Here is a 13494-nt window from a genome sequence, read left to right on the forward strand (position 1 = left end):
GACTTTCTACTCTAGAATTTTACAAGTTGGAAGTTATCTTGGAGATCATCTAGAACAACATCTTCCACCTGACAATGAGAAGGTGGAAGGACCTAGAGGCTGAAGTGGCCTGCCTATGGATAAAAAGCCCACTGGTAGCAGAATCTCCTGAAACTTAAATCTTCCAGCTTCTAATTTGGTGCTGAATCTACGAGACCTTTTAAAATCTATCCAGTTTACCAAATATCTATCAAGGCTTTACTGCAAAGTGCTTTGTGAGGCTCTCTAGAAGCATGTGAAAATTAATAAATCATGATTAATGTTCTCAAGGAACTCATAGTTCAGAGATAGAGCCAATTGTACCAATAGATACTTGGAATACAAACTGGAAAATATAAACATAGAGGGAGAAAAAGCAAGAGAATAACTCCTGCAGGTGCTGTGAGCCCTGTATTTCCAGTACGGCTTCACTCCATAGGATTTGTATATCCTTGTAAGTAGTATTTTTTCAAATTTCCATTTGCTAAAGTGTCATTTCCTTCCCCCACCCCAAACTATGATTTTAATGGTAAGAGTGAGGAAATATCTGACAGTAAAATATTCCCTTCCAGCCAAACACCTGTTCCATACCTCCCCTGTAGAAGAATCGCAGTCTGTCTGTGTTTTCCTTTCTCACATCAAGATCCCTAACCCTAGGCTGTGCTGCATTTGGAGGCTTCTTAGTACCATTTCCTTTGGTAGCAGGATGCATATGGATTCTCTGAGTAGGAACTGCTCCACTACAGCGTGGGGCCATTTATGAATGCCTTAAAGGTTCTGGGTGAGCTTTTTCCTCCTGTGCCACTGAGCTTTGCAAATTCTACTTCTTTGGGAGCAGAGAAAGGAGGAGTGTATTGTATTTACTATTCTAGCTTTGATATATAACTCCTGAGTTTTTAGAGGGTGAAACTACACGTGAACAGTCCTTCTTCCCTCCTTTTGTAGCACTTTCCCTCCATCTCCATTTCCTCTTATATCCTACGATGGTGGAACATGCATCTTGATGCATCAGTGCATATACACAGTCTCACAAACATTAGCACACATAACCCATGTCAGCATGCATACGCCTCACACACACTTACTCTACCTCAAGTTACCCTCTAGGCTACACTGATGGGTGAATAGAAAGTTCTAATCAGAGCTTGGATAATAGGACAGGGCATTAGATGATCAGCCCCCTAGCCCCCGAAAAAAGAAACTTTCTTGAGACCTGCATTGCAGAGATTTTTGTTTTTCAGGAAAGCTTACTGCATACATGACAAAACTCCAAACCATTTTCTCTGTCTGATTAGGACATATAGATAACATATGCTTCACAATCAATTGTACTTAATATTATAAAAAATACATTTTTGGAAAAACTAGATTTTCATTTTTCTTATACACAGAAATTTTATACTGCATAAAAGTCTTCAAATGAGTAATGTACACATGTATTATTTAAGACATACAGGTGTTATCTGTAAAGTAATACTGACAAATCACTTTTTATGCTGACCAGCTGTGAAATGTTGTTTTAGCTTTTTTCACACAATTATGCACATATTACTTGCTTTTATGAGTTACCTACATTCTTTTTCTTTTTACCTGATTTTCCAGAAATCATCTCAAAATCAAACTTTACTGGAAACACATGGAAAATTAAGAATTTCCAGCCGAAAATAATTTGAAACATTCGAGGTTTCTTCCCACACTTCATGATGGCAAATTTCAAGCAAAGTTTTCAAATTACTTAATGAGTAGTAGTTACAGTTGCAATTGTAGTAGGAGTTGTTACTTCTTAGTCCTACCTACAATTACATTTTTTTAAAAAGTTGGGGTTACATCTTAACATCACTCTGCTCAAGCTCCAGAATATCATAATCTTTCTAGAAACTATTCAGTATCTCCATATTAAATGTATTTGCCTTATTCTGGTCAATCAAGGAAGAAGCTGAAGTTAGTCCAAACAAAGCTGATAAAGATCAATTGGGGACTGCCTCACTTGCCCCTGGCTGGTTGAAAACAGTAGCTTCCCAATCAATGCGATTACCTCCTACCCGTGATGGTCAATGGAAGAGATACACAGGACAGTGTCATTTTGCATGACTTTCCACGGACCATTCCATACTTCTTTAACACACACCTTTCCCAGTTCCGTAGTAATAGGTGGAAGAGCAGTTATCTAGGTTACAATCCTAGATAGGGGAATTAGGTACAGACATTACAGTTTTTACTCCATTTTACCTAGGAGGTGTCACTCTTCCTACACCTCTGCTTCCCAACTCCCCCCCAATCATGTTGGAACCAGGAAGTGACAATGCACCCTGAATGAGAATTTGATTCTAAGTCCCAGGACTTACAGGAAGGAGTTCACCATCAACTCCCCTTTTTCTCCTTCCAGATGGTGCAAGCTGCACCTGTTAGAAACTCCCCTTTCACCACTAGCTGAAGCATCCCAGGGTCCCAACAAGATTGCCACCTCTGGCCTTTGAAAGTAAGAGCACATGAGCTTGAGGCAGCAGGACCAGAGGAAGTGGGCTTTGAGTGATTTACAGTTCAGGGAACTAAGCTTTCCCCATGGTTTCTTGTATGGCTCTTCTCAGGAGCCCCATTCTTAAAATTTACTCCTCTTTTTCTTTCATCTCAGGACCCTCTTCCAATCCATCTGTACCCTTTCCAGTTTATTTTAGTGATGAAACAAGATTCCCTCATCCTTCAGGGATGGGGGAGCATCAGAAACTTTTGAGAAGGGAGGTGAATGGGAAAGAAAGAGATGGGGGTGCAGTCACATATGAGACTTTAATGCATGTTCAAAATCATCCTTTAGAGAGACTCCTCCCTCGCCAGATCCGGCCAGAAAGGTTATCAGACCCTTAAAGGCCCGTGTCATTTTGGGTCCAATTTGTTCAGGTAACTCTGTTGAATGATACCTGAAAGAATTCTTCTGACTCATGATTTTGCAGAATTAATTACCAATAGGTGGTTGTAAATTACTAAGCACATGTTTGTAATTAGGTATATATACACTATATATAAAATGCCTGTTTTTCTGCATCTCCGACCCACACTTATTTCTAGCAAGCATTAAAAATCAAATAGGCAATTATTTCAATTATCTGTTAGCTTATTAGATGCTTTTCTTTCTTTTAGAAAATTCAATGGTGCATACTGAACCTAAAAAGTGTGGAGGTATTAACAGAAAGAAACAGGCCTGTATGACACAGAGAAACTCTCTCACATATATTCCACAGCTAAATGCCCCACAAAGAATCCATAAATAACTTTAAAAAAAATGCCTGTAGTCAGAGGATTAAAGGGCAAACTAACCCAACTAGAGTCTCTGCTAGCTTCCAGCCAATCAGTTTACCCTCTAAAAAATGCAAAACAATGTCTTGAGACTATGAGATTTTTTTTCTCCTTCTCTCCCCTGTATCATAAATCTTGTTTTTGCTTTTGATTGTTGACAGGAGTTTAATGGTTGGGTTTCTCCCACATGAGTAAACTTTTTGCTTGCTAAAGATAACTCTATGTCTCAGAATTATTTTGGGCCTCCCATTCTTTTTTTTTTCCCCCACATTCTTTGCCTATCTTCCCCTCTCAGTCTGTCTCTCTGTCTGTGTGTCTTCCCCATAGAATGTATGTTCTATGAAATCAGGAATGATCATTGTCTTCACCACTGTTGTGTCTCCAGTTTCTAGCTCAGTAACTGGCATTAATGAATACATATTAAAGAAGAACAACATGCATATTAACTATTTTTTAAAAAAAGATTATGTATGCAGGTGTTTATAGTTGCCTATTGCGTTTCTTTACTATCTTTTATTCTCATAATAAAAAGACATCTTTTCAGGGAAACTCAGTTCATGTGTTTGAATAAAACTGAATCCTTTCCCCCAGATCTGAACACTAGATACAAAACCTGGCAACTCAGACTGCCCCCTACACCTGGCCAGAGCAGCTGGTCTGGGAAAGCTTTGCCCACTGGAGTCCCACTTGGAACATTTGCTCAAACCGTTAGCCAAATACGCTCTTTTCCTGGGATCAGAAGATCTAAGGACCATGTATTAAAAAGAAAAGCCTAACTGCTATGACAAACACCTTTAAATTTTCAGTGGTTTGACACAAAGTGTATTCTTTGCTCATATCACTGTCCATTGTGGGCTAATGGCTGGCACTGTGCTGTACCACGCAGTCATTCAGGAACTCGGGCTTGTTTTATCCTGTGATCCTGCCCCATTCTTAATCTGCTGCCTTCAAGGCTGATATAGAGGGATGAGAGAGAGAGGGGAGGGAGAGAGAGAGAGAGAGAGAGGGCACACCCTCCCTTACTTGCCTTTTCTGGAAGTGGCATATTTCTAGTCCATATGGCAGAAATAGCCATATGGCCTCACCCAGATGTAAGAGTAGGGGCCGGAAGCTGGGGAATAGAGAGCAGCTGTAAGCCAAGAAAAAGAAAGAGGGAGAAAAAACATCTAGCCAATCTCTGCTGATTGCCATTTTATCTTTGAGATGCCACAAAATGGGAACAGCCTAAAAATAAAGCCAAGCAGAAGTGGGAAAGGGAGAAAGTAAGAAAGAGAGGGGAAAAAAATGAGAAGATAAATCACTAAAATTCGTGAATGCAGCAATGTCAATACAATCCTTATTTTTGTTTAAGCTAGTTTGAATTGGGATTCTGTCACCTAAAACAGAAAGAATCTGGGTGAACACACCCGTTTTTGCTTGCCATGTTGTTATGTCTAGCCCCTAGCCCAGTGCCTTGCATATGGTAGACAATCTAAATGTTTTTGTAATCGAAGAGCAAAAGAATGAAACCAAAATGGTCTAATATTAACTAACAATCTTATCTCTAACATTATCCCTGAAAATTATAGCGTTGAGTAATAAATATTTGACACTTATTCTGTTATTGTATTTTCTGTTATTCTGTTCTATGTCACTTACCTGTGCATGTCTCATATTGCTCTGTATCAAAATTATCAACACCTTTTATCTGAGTTCACATACTAATTGCAGAATTTTCACATTTATGATTAATCAAAACCGAGGCTTCAGTTGTATTTCTATTATTCTAAGCCTGCTTCATCTTATGAAATATTAAAAATTTCTGTAAAATCCTGGAACTTAAGGACATGCAACACTTCTCCAGTGAGTACTCTGAAGAGACTTTTGACTGACATGCCTCATCTCTGTGCCTGACCGTCTGGTATAGAAAAATTCTAATCACTGTGGTCTTGAGTAGTTAGAGAAAACTACCAGGCTGAACAGCATAACAAAATTCTTGGACCAAGCTATGAGGCATAGGTGTAAAAAATTTACTACATGCTAACTTTCTGTATGGTTGAGCACACCTCTCCAAAACCAACAATAAGCCAAAATGCTCAAGTTTATATCCCAGCCTGGGCACTAACTGTCATCCTGGGGAAGTCATTTAGACCTTTTGTTTACCTGTTTCCTCGACTGCAAAAGAGTAACAATTGTAACACATACCTTGTTGGATTTTTATGAAGGTTAAGTGTTTGAATACGTGTGAAGTACCTGGTACATAGCAAATGAATGATAAACATATCATTATTATTTTTATTAATTATCCACTACAGCAGTGGAGGATTTTGTGTAAACTCTTTCATCTTCATTTAAATTTTGACTCAAAGTGTTTATTTCTGACTTTGTCCTGATAGGAGCTTTTGGAAGAAAATCACTAAGGTTGTATAAAGAATAAAGATATTTAAGACATTTTGGGTACTAACGTTAAAGAAAAGAAGCCTGATGAGAAAAAGTAGAAAATCATAACGGTTTAGAAAGATGCATCTTAAAACGGTCATTACCTCTATAGCGAAGAATTTTAAAAAAATAATTTGTCCTTCCAATTCATGTCCTCTTGTGTCCCTGATAGTATTAAAGCTATTTGTGTGCTTACCTTTTTGTCCCCCGCATATGCTAGATTGCCACCAGAGTATGAGGATTGTCACTCCACCTGCAAATGCATCAGTGCCTAGCACATTAGACTATAAAGACTCAAGAAAAATTTGTTTAATTGATTTCAATTAAATCAATCTCATAAAATCTCATAGAGTTTAGGCGAGAAGAGAGAAAGCAAAATACAAACAAAAATCCCATCAATTTCTGTTTAATTCTTTTGCCTTGGTCTAAGTTAAAGAAAAAGAAGAAGAATTATAGCTTAAGAAAGTAATCATGACTATCTATAACTAAGTTTAATGGAAATTTTTGTTTTCTAGAGCCCCAAGAATGCAAGCTGGAGGCAGCTGAACTAAGCACACCTGGAGTAAATGCTGGTCTTAAACTTCCAGAAGCATTTTATTGTCTTTGGCACGTGTGAAGTCAACAAAGGCATTATTTGACTTATTGCCCCATGTGTATTCTGTTGAAGAGAAGAAACTCATAGAGGAGAAATAACGTGCTCAGTAAAGAACATCCTGGCCTATAGTAGAAGAAAATACCTTCCCAAATATTCATCCATGAGATGGGTAAGAAAACATGAGGATTCAATGAAGCCAAGGATAAACTGACTCATCTACTTTTGTGGCAATGTAGCATATTTTGGGATTAAGACTCACTTGTTTTCCTGTTCTGTCATTTCCCAACATTAAGGAACTTGAATAAAAACTCCTTGGATGTTTATTGACATTCCATTAAAAAGAACATAAGACATAGCCAAATTCTTTTTATTCCTTCAAAAATGTCCACAAGTACTTTGAGCCAAGGTGGTATTTTAAAATATGTGGGTTCACAATGTTTTCTTGATGTATCTATAGAGTAGAACATACTTTCTCTTTCTTCATGTTTCTGCTAATGGAGGAAAAATAAACTTCCATCTTCTGGAAAGCAGTACATCTTAAATATTTTTGGACACTTTTATCTCCTTAAAAATTGTTGAGGACCCTAAAAACTTCTGGTTTATATGGGTTATATCTACTGATATTTACCATAAGAGAAATTAGAATTTAAAAAAGTTAGTTCACTTAATAATAATAATGATAAACCTATTACATACTAACGCAGGTAACATTTTTCAATGACAAATATTTATTTTCTCCAAAACAAAGAAAAAAATTAGTGAAATGAGTGGTACTGTTTTATATTTTTGCAAATCTTAGAAGGTAGCTGGATTCTTGTGTCTTCTCCCACATTCAATTATTTTAACATCACATGTCATATACCCTCTGGAAAACTCCACTACAACGTCTTTATATTATTATAAAAATATTTTTGACTTTGGTGATCTCCTGAAAGGGGTTTCTCTAGGAACTTGCTACTCAAAGCCAGCATCTGCCTGACTTGGGAGCTTGTTACAAATGCAAAATCTCAGGCCACACCCTAGACCTACTTCATCTACATTTTCGTAAGCTTTCCAGATAATTCTCATATATGCTAGTAAATGGAAGGACACTATTGCTTTGTTTTGATCTCTTAATGGCTTCTCCCTAGGGAACAAGAGTGGATTAGCTGATTGGTGAAAGAAAAAGATAAACAAACATTGGCCCACATTTTCTAGTTGGGTATAATTAATACAGTAAAAATCATTGAGCATATGTGGCTTTTTTGTAGGGGAGGGGGTTGGTTTTCTGTGCTTAAAGGTTAATGTAGAAAGCTTGCTAAATGTTTCACTCTTCCTATAGCAGGTCCCAAGGGCTAAAAAAGGAAGTCAGAAGCATGGAGAATCAAGTTCAAGACATCCTCCAATTAAGCTTTACTGGTTATATTTTGATACTTATCTGGCTCTGAGGTCTATTTCTTGGTTGGTTCAGAAAGGGAGAGGGTTGTGATAATGTAGTACTCCCACATATCTCTAAACCTAGTAAATATGAGAGTCTTCTGTACAATGCTTAGTCCAGTATATATGCCCATTTTATGTTGCTGCTGATTTTGTATATAGACAGTCTAGAATTTAATATTGGTTCAATTATTATTTTTGTTTGAAAAAGTACACTGTAAATATTTTCATTAGATAACAAGGAAAGATATGATCAAGAAAGCACATTGGAGGTTATACTTTTATGTCTAAGTTATACTTATAAGTGTATAAACTTATAAATTTATGCATGTTTGCACTCCACTACTTATACATGTAATGAACATGGGTAAGATATAAAAATAGAAAAATAAAGAGAAATAGACACTCTCTAAAGAATGTTGCTTTAGATCTGAAATAGAAGCGCAAAGTCATAAGGTCAGAAGCTGTCTGGACTCTGTGATAAGCAGGCAATGGCATCTGGGAGTTTGGTCCCTGAAGGCTAATGGGGCCAAAAAAGTGCACTATAATAAATGGGGGCCTGGAATCAGTCTTAGCACTTAAAGCCCAAACTTAAATCCTCTCGCCACTGATCCCTAGATCATATTAGCGGGTTTAAGAAAATAGTAACTAACTGCTATCTGTAGCAATGGCTTGTAGCAAGCTATGGCCCAGGTTAATAGGACCAAGCTCAGAAACTGTAAACTGAACCAAAGAACCTAGTGGATTAGTGAACGTATGTATCTGTGATATCTCCAGTATCTACTGTGGCAGAAGCACTGGAATGATGTCATATCAGAGTGTTACCATTAATGAATGCTAAGCATAAATGTGTAAGCACACAGGAAGATAAAGGAAGAAAAAAAAAAAACCAAACCATCTTTTTCTAGGTACACAAGTAATATTACACAGAAATAAGATACTAAAATATACAGCCAACAAAATCAACATTCAAAATATGAGTATCATTTCAGGAGAGGTTGATAAAAATTTTTAGTACTGTTTCTGAAGATATTTGAAGAGATAAATGAAGAAATAACTTCTATTAAAAAGAATAGGGCATTATGAGACTGCATTAAAGCAAAATTTTAAAAAGAGGAAGTATGAAAAGGAACACATTAGAAATCTTGAAAATCAAAAAAAGTATTTTTAAAATATAAAACTATTTTAATGGATTCTATAAACTGTACATACAGCTGAAGAGAATTAGTTATTTGAAGAAGGTACTGGAAAATTTCTCTAGAGTTCTTCATAGAGAGACAAAAGGACAGGTAAAAGATGTGTAAGTTAATCAAGAGAGACACAATAAAATAAGAAAACGGAGAGAAAAGCAGCATATGAAGGGAAAACATTTGATAATTTTCCAGAATTCATTAGATAAAAAGTTTACTCTGAGTGCCAAAATATATTAATAAAAAATAATTTCAATTTAGACTCATTGCACTGAATCTTACTAACAAAAGGGATTATTATTATCTTAATGACCACTAGAGTAGGGGGAAACCCAGACTGAGACATTTTTTACCAAATTCTTTGTCAGCACAAATATATAACAAAAAACAGTGGATTAATATCTTGAAAGAACCAGAAGAAAATAACTGGAAGCCTAGAATTTTATACCCAGCTATATTATTTTCCAAGAATGCAGACAAATGAAGATTTAAAAAAATTTTTTTTCCAAGACTAAGACCGTTTATCATCAGAGACTCTTACATAGATAGGAATTGTTAATGGATAAAAATTAGCAAGAAGGAAGTGCAGAAGGAAGTACAGAAGGAAGGTGAGCTTTAATATAGGAGTCATCCTGAAAGAGCTTTTAACGACCAAAGATGGAACAATTTGAGCTAAATAAATATAAAAGGTAGTATTGGTTTATAACCCAAAGCTAAAAAATAAACATCTATGAGTTTTATTAAATAAATAAAAGTCACAAATCTCCTATCCTGAAGAATTTCACATAACATGTCTATACTCGCTTCCTTAAGGAGATGGAGATGAACTCTCTATTCCTTGAGTATGGGTTTCACTTAATGACTTGCTTTCAATGAATTGAGTGTGAAAAGGGGAAGAAGTATCTTTATGATAGAGAAATCCTGCCAACATCACCTTGTCAGGTGGTCAAGGTTAGCAACATCACTGGTAAGTAATACCGATGGCATGTACTCTTGATATAATGTGATGGGAATGGCACTTCATCTCTGTCATCATCCTTCCAAAAACCTCAGTCAAACCATGAGCAAAACACACTAAGAAAATGAAGGGCTAATGTTACTGCAAGTTTAGGAGGGAATAAAAAGAAAGGAGAGCGGTAAGGAGTCCAGAAATCTTTTTAGTGAAATTGAAATGTAAGTATAGAAAAATAAAAATAGAAAATGAAGGCTTTCTTTGGGCCCAATTGAAAGGACAGAGAATTAAATCTTGTAAAGCTTTAAAAATGAAAACAGAAGAGACTAAAAATTGTCAAGAGATATCCAAACAGGCAGTATTCAAACAGGATTTAACTTTAACGTTAAAAAGTGGAAACTACCCTGGGCAAACTGAAGACAAAGAGAAACAGACTTTGTGAATGGCAATGGTGTTTTGGTTTAGAAAACTGAATTAAAGTTTGAGTGCCTATACATGGGGTGGAACTCAGACTAAGTAGGCAGGACAAGGCTTTCTAGTCTATTTTTCTATATGATGCTATAGGGAAATAACTCCCTTTTTATTTTTTGATTTGTTAGAGTAATCCACAATCCAAAATGTTGTAAAGAAGGCAAAGCCTAACTATGAGGTGGCCATAAGGAGCCCCAGTTTCCAGATCCCAGTTTCCTCCAAAGAGGAGGCTTAGAAGAGAAGCTTGATACACGTGTGGCAAGAGGAAATTCCTAGAAAGTACTGCAAGCCAGAATTGAGGATTATGTACTTTGCATCAAAGAGATCACTCTTTTCCTGAGTTTTCTCCTGCTCTAATAAATTCAATGAGACACTTGTCTTAACTACAGGTGGCTCCCACTTACAGCAATTTGACTTGTAATGAGTCACAAGCTCAGTGCTCTGCCCGTTACTCAGAGCCCTGGCAGAAGGCCATGCACAGCTACCTCATTGGCACTGTCTGCTGTCTGCCATGCACCGATACTTAAGACCCTATAGTCTGCACGTCCTTGGCTTCAGATGACCTCTTGATAGCCTATGCAACTTCCTCTGCATGGGATTCTCTTTGTTGCTTCAAACCTTTCAATAATCAATAACAATAAAGGTGGATGCATTATATAAAGCTTTGCTATTTACCCTTGCATATGTTCTTTCAATAACCAAATATTTATTGAACACTTACTATGTAACAGTCACTTTAAATATAATAGTCACTTAATATAATATAATATGTCACTAGAATAGTCACTTTAAATGGATGAGTGTATTTAATCCCTTAAGAGACCTTTGTGGAGGACATTATTAATTGTTTTTTTCTTATAGGCACATTAAGGTTTGAAAATGATGCATGACTTCAGTAAAGACAAAGATGGTATGTAGCAGAGCTAGGGCTAATATCCAAGTTTCCGGACTCAAAATCTTGTTCCCTTTTTGCCATACTGTATTGTTCTGCCTGGGGAAGACCTTTAGTTGTTCACTTTTAACTACAAAGTATCACTGTCAGTTATACCTTCAATAAGCTAAGTATTCTTCATGTGTCTAATTATTGTATTGTTCAAGTATATTTATTTCTATACACTGTAAAAACCTTTATGCTATAAAATGTATATATTTATGATTTAATGATAATTTTAATAGAGAGATGTAATCATTTTATGAAAATTGAGCATCAGGCTGTTGATTAGGCAATAAATAATCCATTATTACAATGTTGTATATGTAAAACAAATCAAAGTCAATTTGAATCATTTTATTTACAGCTTGATTGATCAGCTTTCTCTTCAAGAACTGTATTAGGATGATCTAGGAAAAGAATAGAGGGCAAAGTCTTTGAAAGAGAAATATTATTTTCATTTTTGGTTCTTGGGTATAGATAATGTGAAATTAAACTCAAGTAGAGATTCAGAAACCTGGCCATTGCTTTTTACTTTGAAATTGTCCTTATCAAACACAATGCCTGTTGATTATTTTGATAGATTATCATTTAGAGGTGAGAATGGACTGCCTTCTGAATTCGGCTTGCTATCTTCCAAAAATCCTCAGAGGTTCTTATTAGCTTGGTGAATTTTCATGGTCTGAGGTCTGGTCTTTAGCCTTGCAGATAAGAAACTGGACCTTTCATCTCCCCGGCTCGCCCACTTTTTAGTGCTGACAGCACTCTTGGATACGTACTTTCTTTGGCATATTAAATTTACTGATAAAGTTCAGCAGCTCCTTTAGTCCTGGAAAACATTTTTGTCCCCTCTCTTTATGTGTTGAGTTCAATTATATGGGGCCAGCAGAGAATAATCTCTTTTCCTGGCTAGTAGTAAGATTTAAAACATAAAAACATAGAAATTTATGTACTTTCTCCTTTCGCCACTACTGAGCTATTTCTTTTAAAGAACACTTAAAATGTTTTCTAAAATGAAATAAAATGCAAAAGACATTGTTCTCTATAAAGATTTATTGGTAAATTATATGAGTTATGTAACATGGGAAAAAGTTGAGGAAAACATGGTAATTACCCAGATTTAACACCTTAATAGTTAAGCAACTATAATTTTTATGTGTTATTTCCAGCCTTTGATTTTACAATTATGTCAATTGTATTTTTTACCATCTAGGTTTTAAAAAATGCTAAAAGGCTTAGGGTGAAAATATAGTATCCCTATGTACCTTCAGACCCACTAGTTCTATTTCTCAGAAGCAACCATTTGCATTTTCAAAGTGTTTTAGCTGAGATTTTTTGATATTTATTTCCATATTCCTAGGTGGTATGTTAATAATGCTATTTCTTGATTTGGCGATATTAATCATCACCCAGTAACTTCTCACAGTAGCTTTAGATTGATCTCTTACATATCCTTCCTATCTATTTTGTTTAACTCTGTTCACCCAATAGAGTTAAACAAAATTTTAGAAAAAAAATCAATTTTTTGTGGAAGTCCTATTTTCTTAATGTGTAGGAAGCAAGGTTGTTGCCTGAGAGCAAAGAAAAGGAAGGAGATTTTGGAAGTCTGGGGAGAGAGGAGAATATGAGAAAGAATGCTGATCTAGGAGAGTAGGAGAATACATTGGTTAATCATTCATTACAGTGTGTTCTTGAGAAGATAAGCAAGAGGCAATAAATACATGTGGTCAATCTTGCATGCTTAAAGAAAGACAAAATTCATTTAAAAATTTTATCTAGAAAACATGCATATGACTCAATGCTATAAGTTTTTATTTAGCTTAAATATGATGGTCAATTGTACACCATGGTTAAAAATAAATAAATACACTTCGAATTCCAAAGACCTGGCATCTCTAGTTGGGCTATGCATGTGCTCCTTTAGTTGTCTCCCTTAAACTAAGTCAAAGCAACATCCATAAACACACTAAAGTTTGATTATAATAAAAAATTTTATTTTTCCCCAAAGGACTAAATCTGGGTCAAATTCACCAAAACAAATATAAGTAGGCTGATTATTTAGGGATTTTAAGCACGGTGTTTATGAAGTAGCTTGTTGTGCTAGGAATAGCATGACTTTGGGGTGGAAGAGTCACGTGTTTGTTTTGAATCTCAACTCTGCTAGTTCAATCCCTCATCTATTAAAATGTTCAAAATAGTATTTCCTCATCTA

Source organism: Lemur catta, chromosome 1 (genome assembly GCF_020740605.2).
Source record: "Lemur catta isolate mLemCat1 chromosome 1, mLemCat1.pri, whole genome shotgun sequence".
Classification (NCBI taxonomy): Eukaryota; Metazoa; Chordata; class Mammalia; order Primates; family Lemuridae; genus Lemur; species Lemur catta.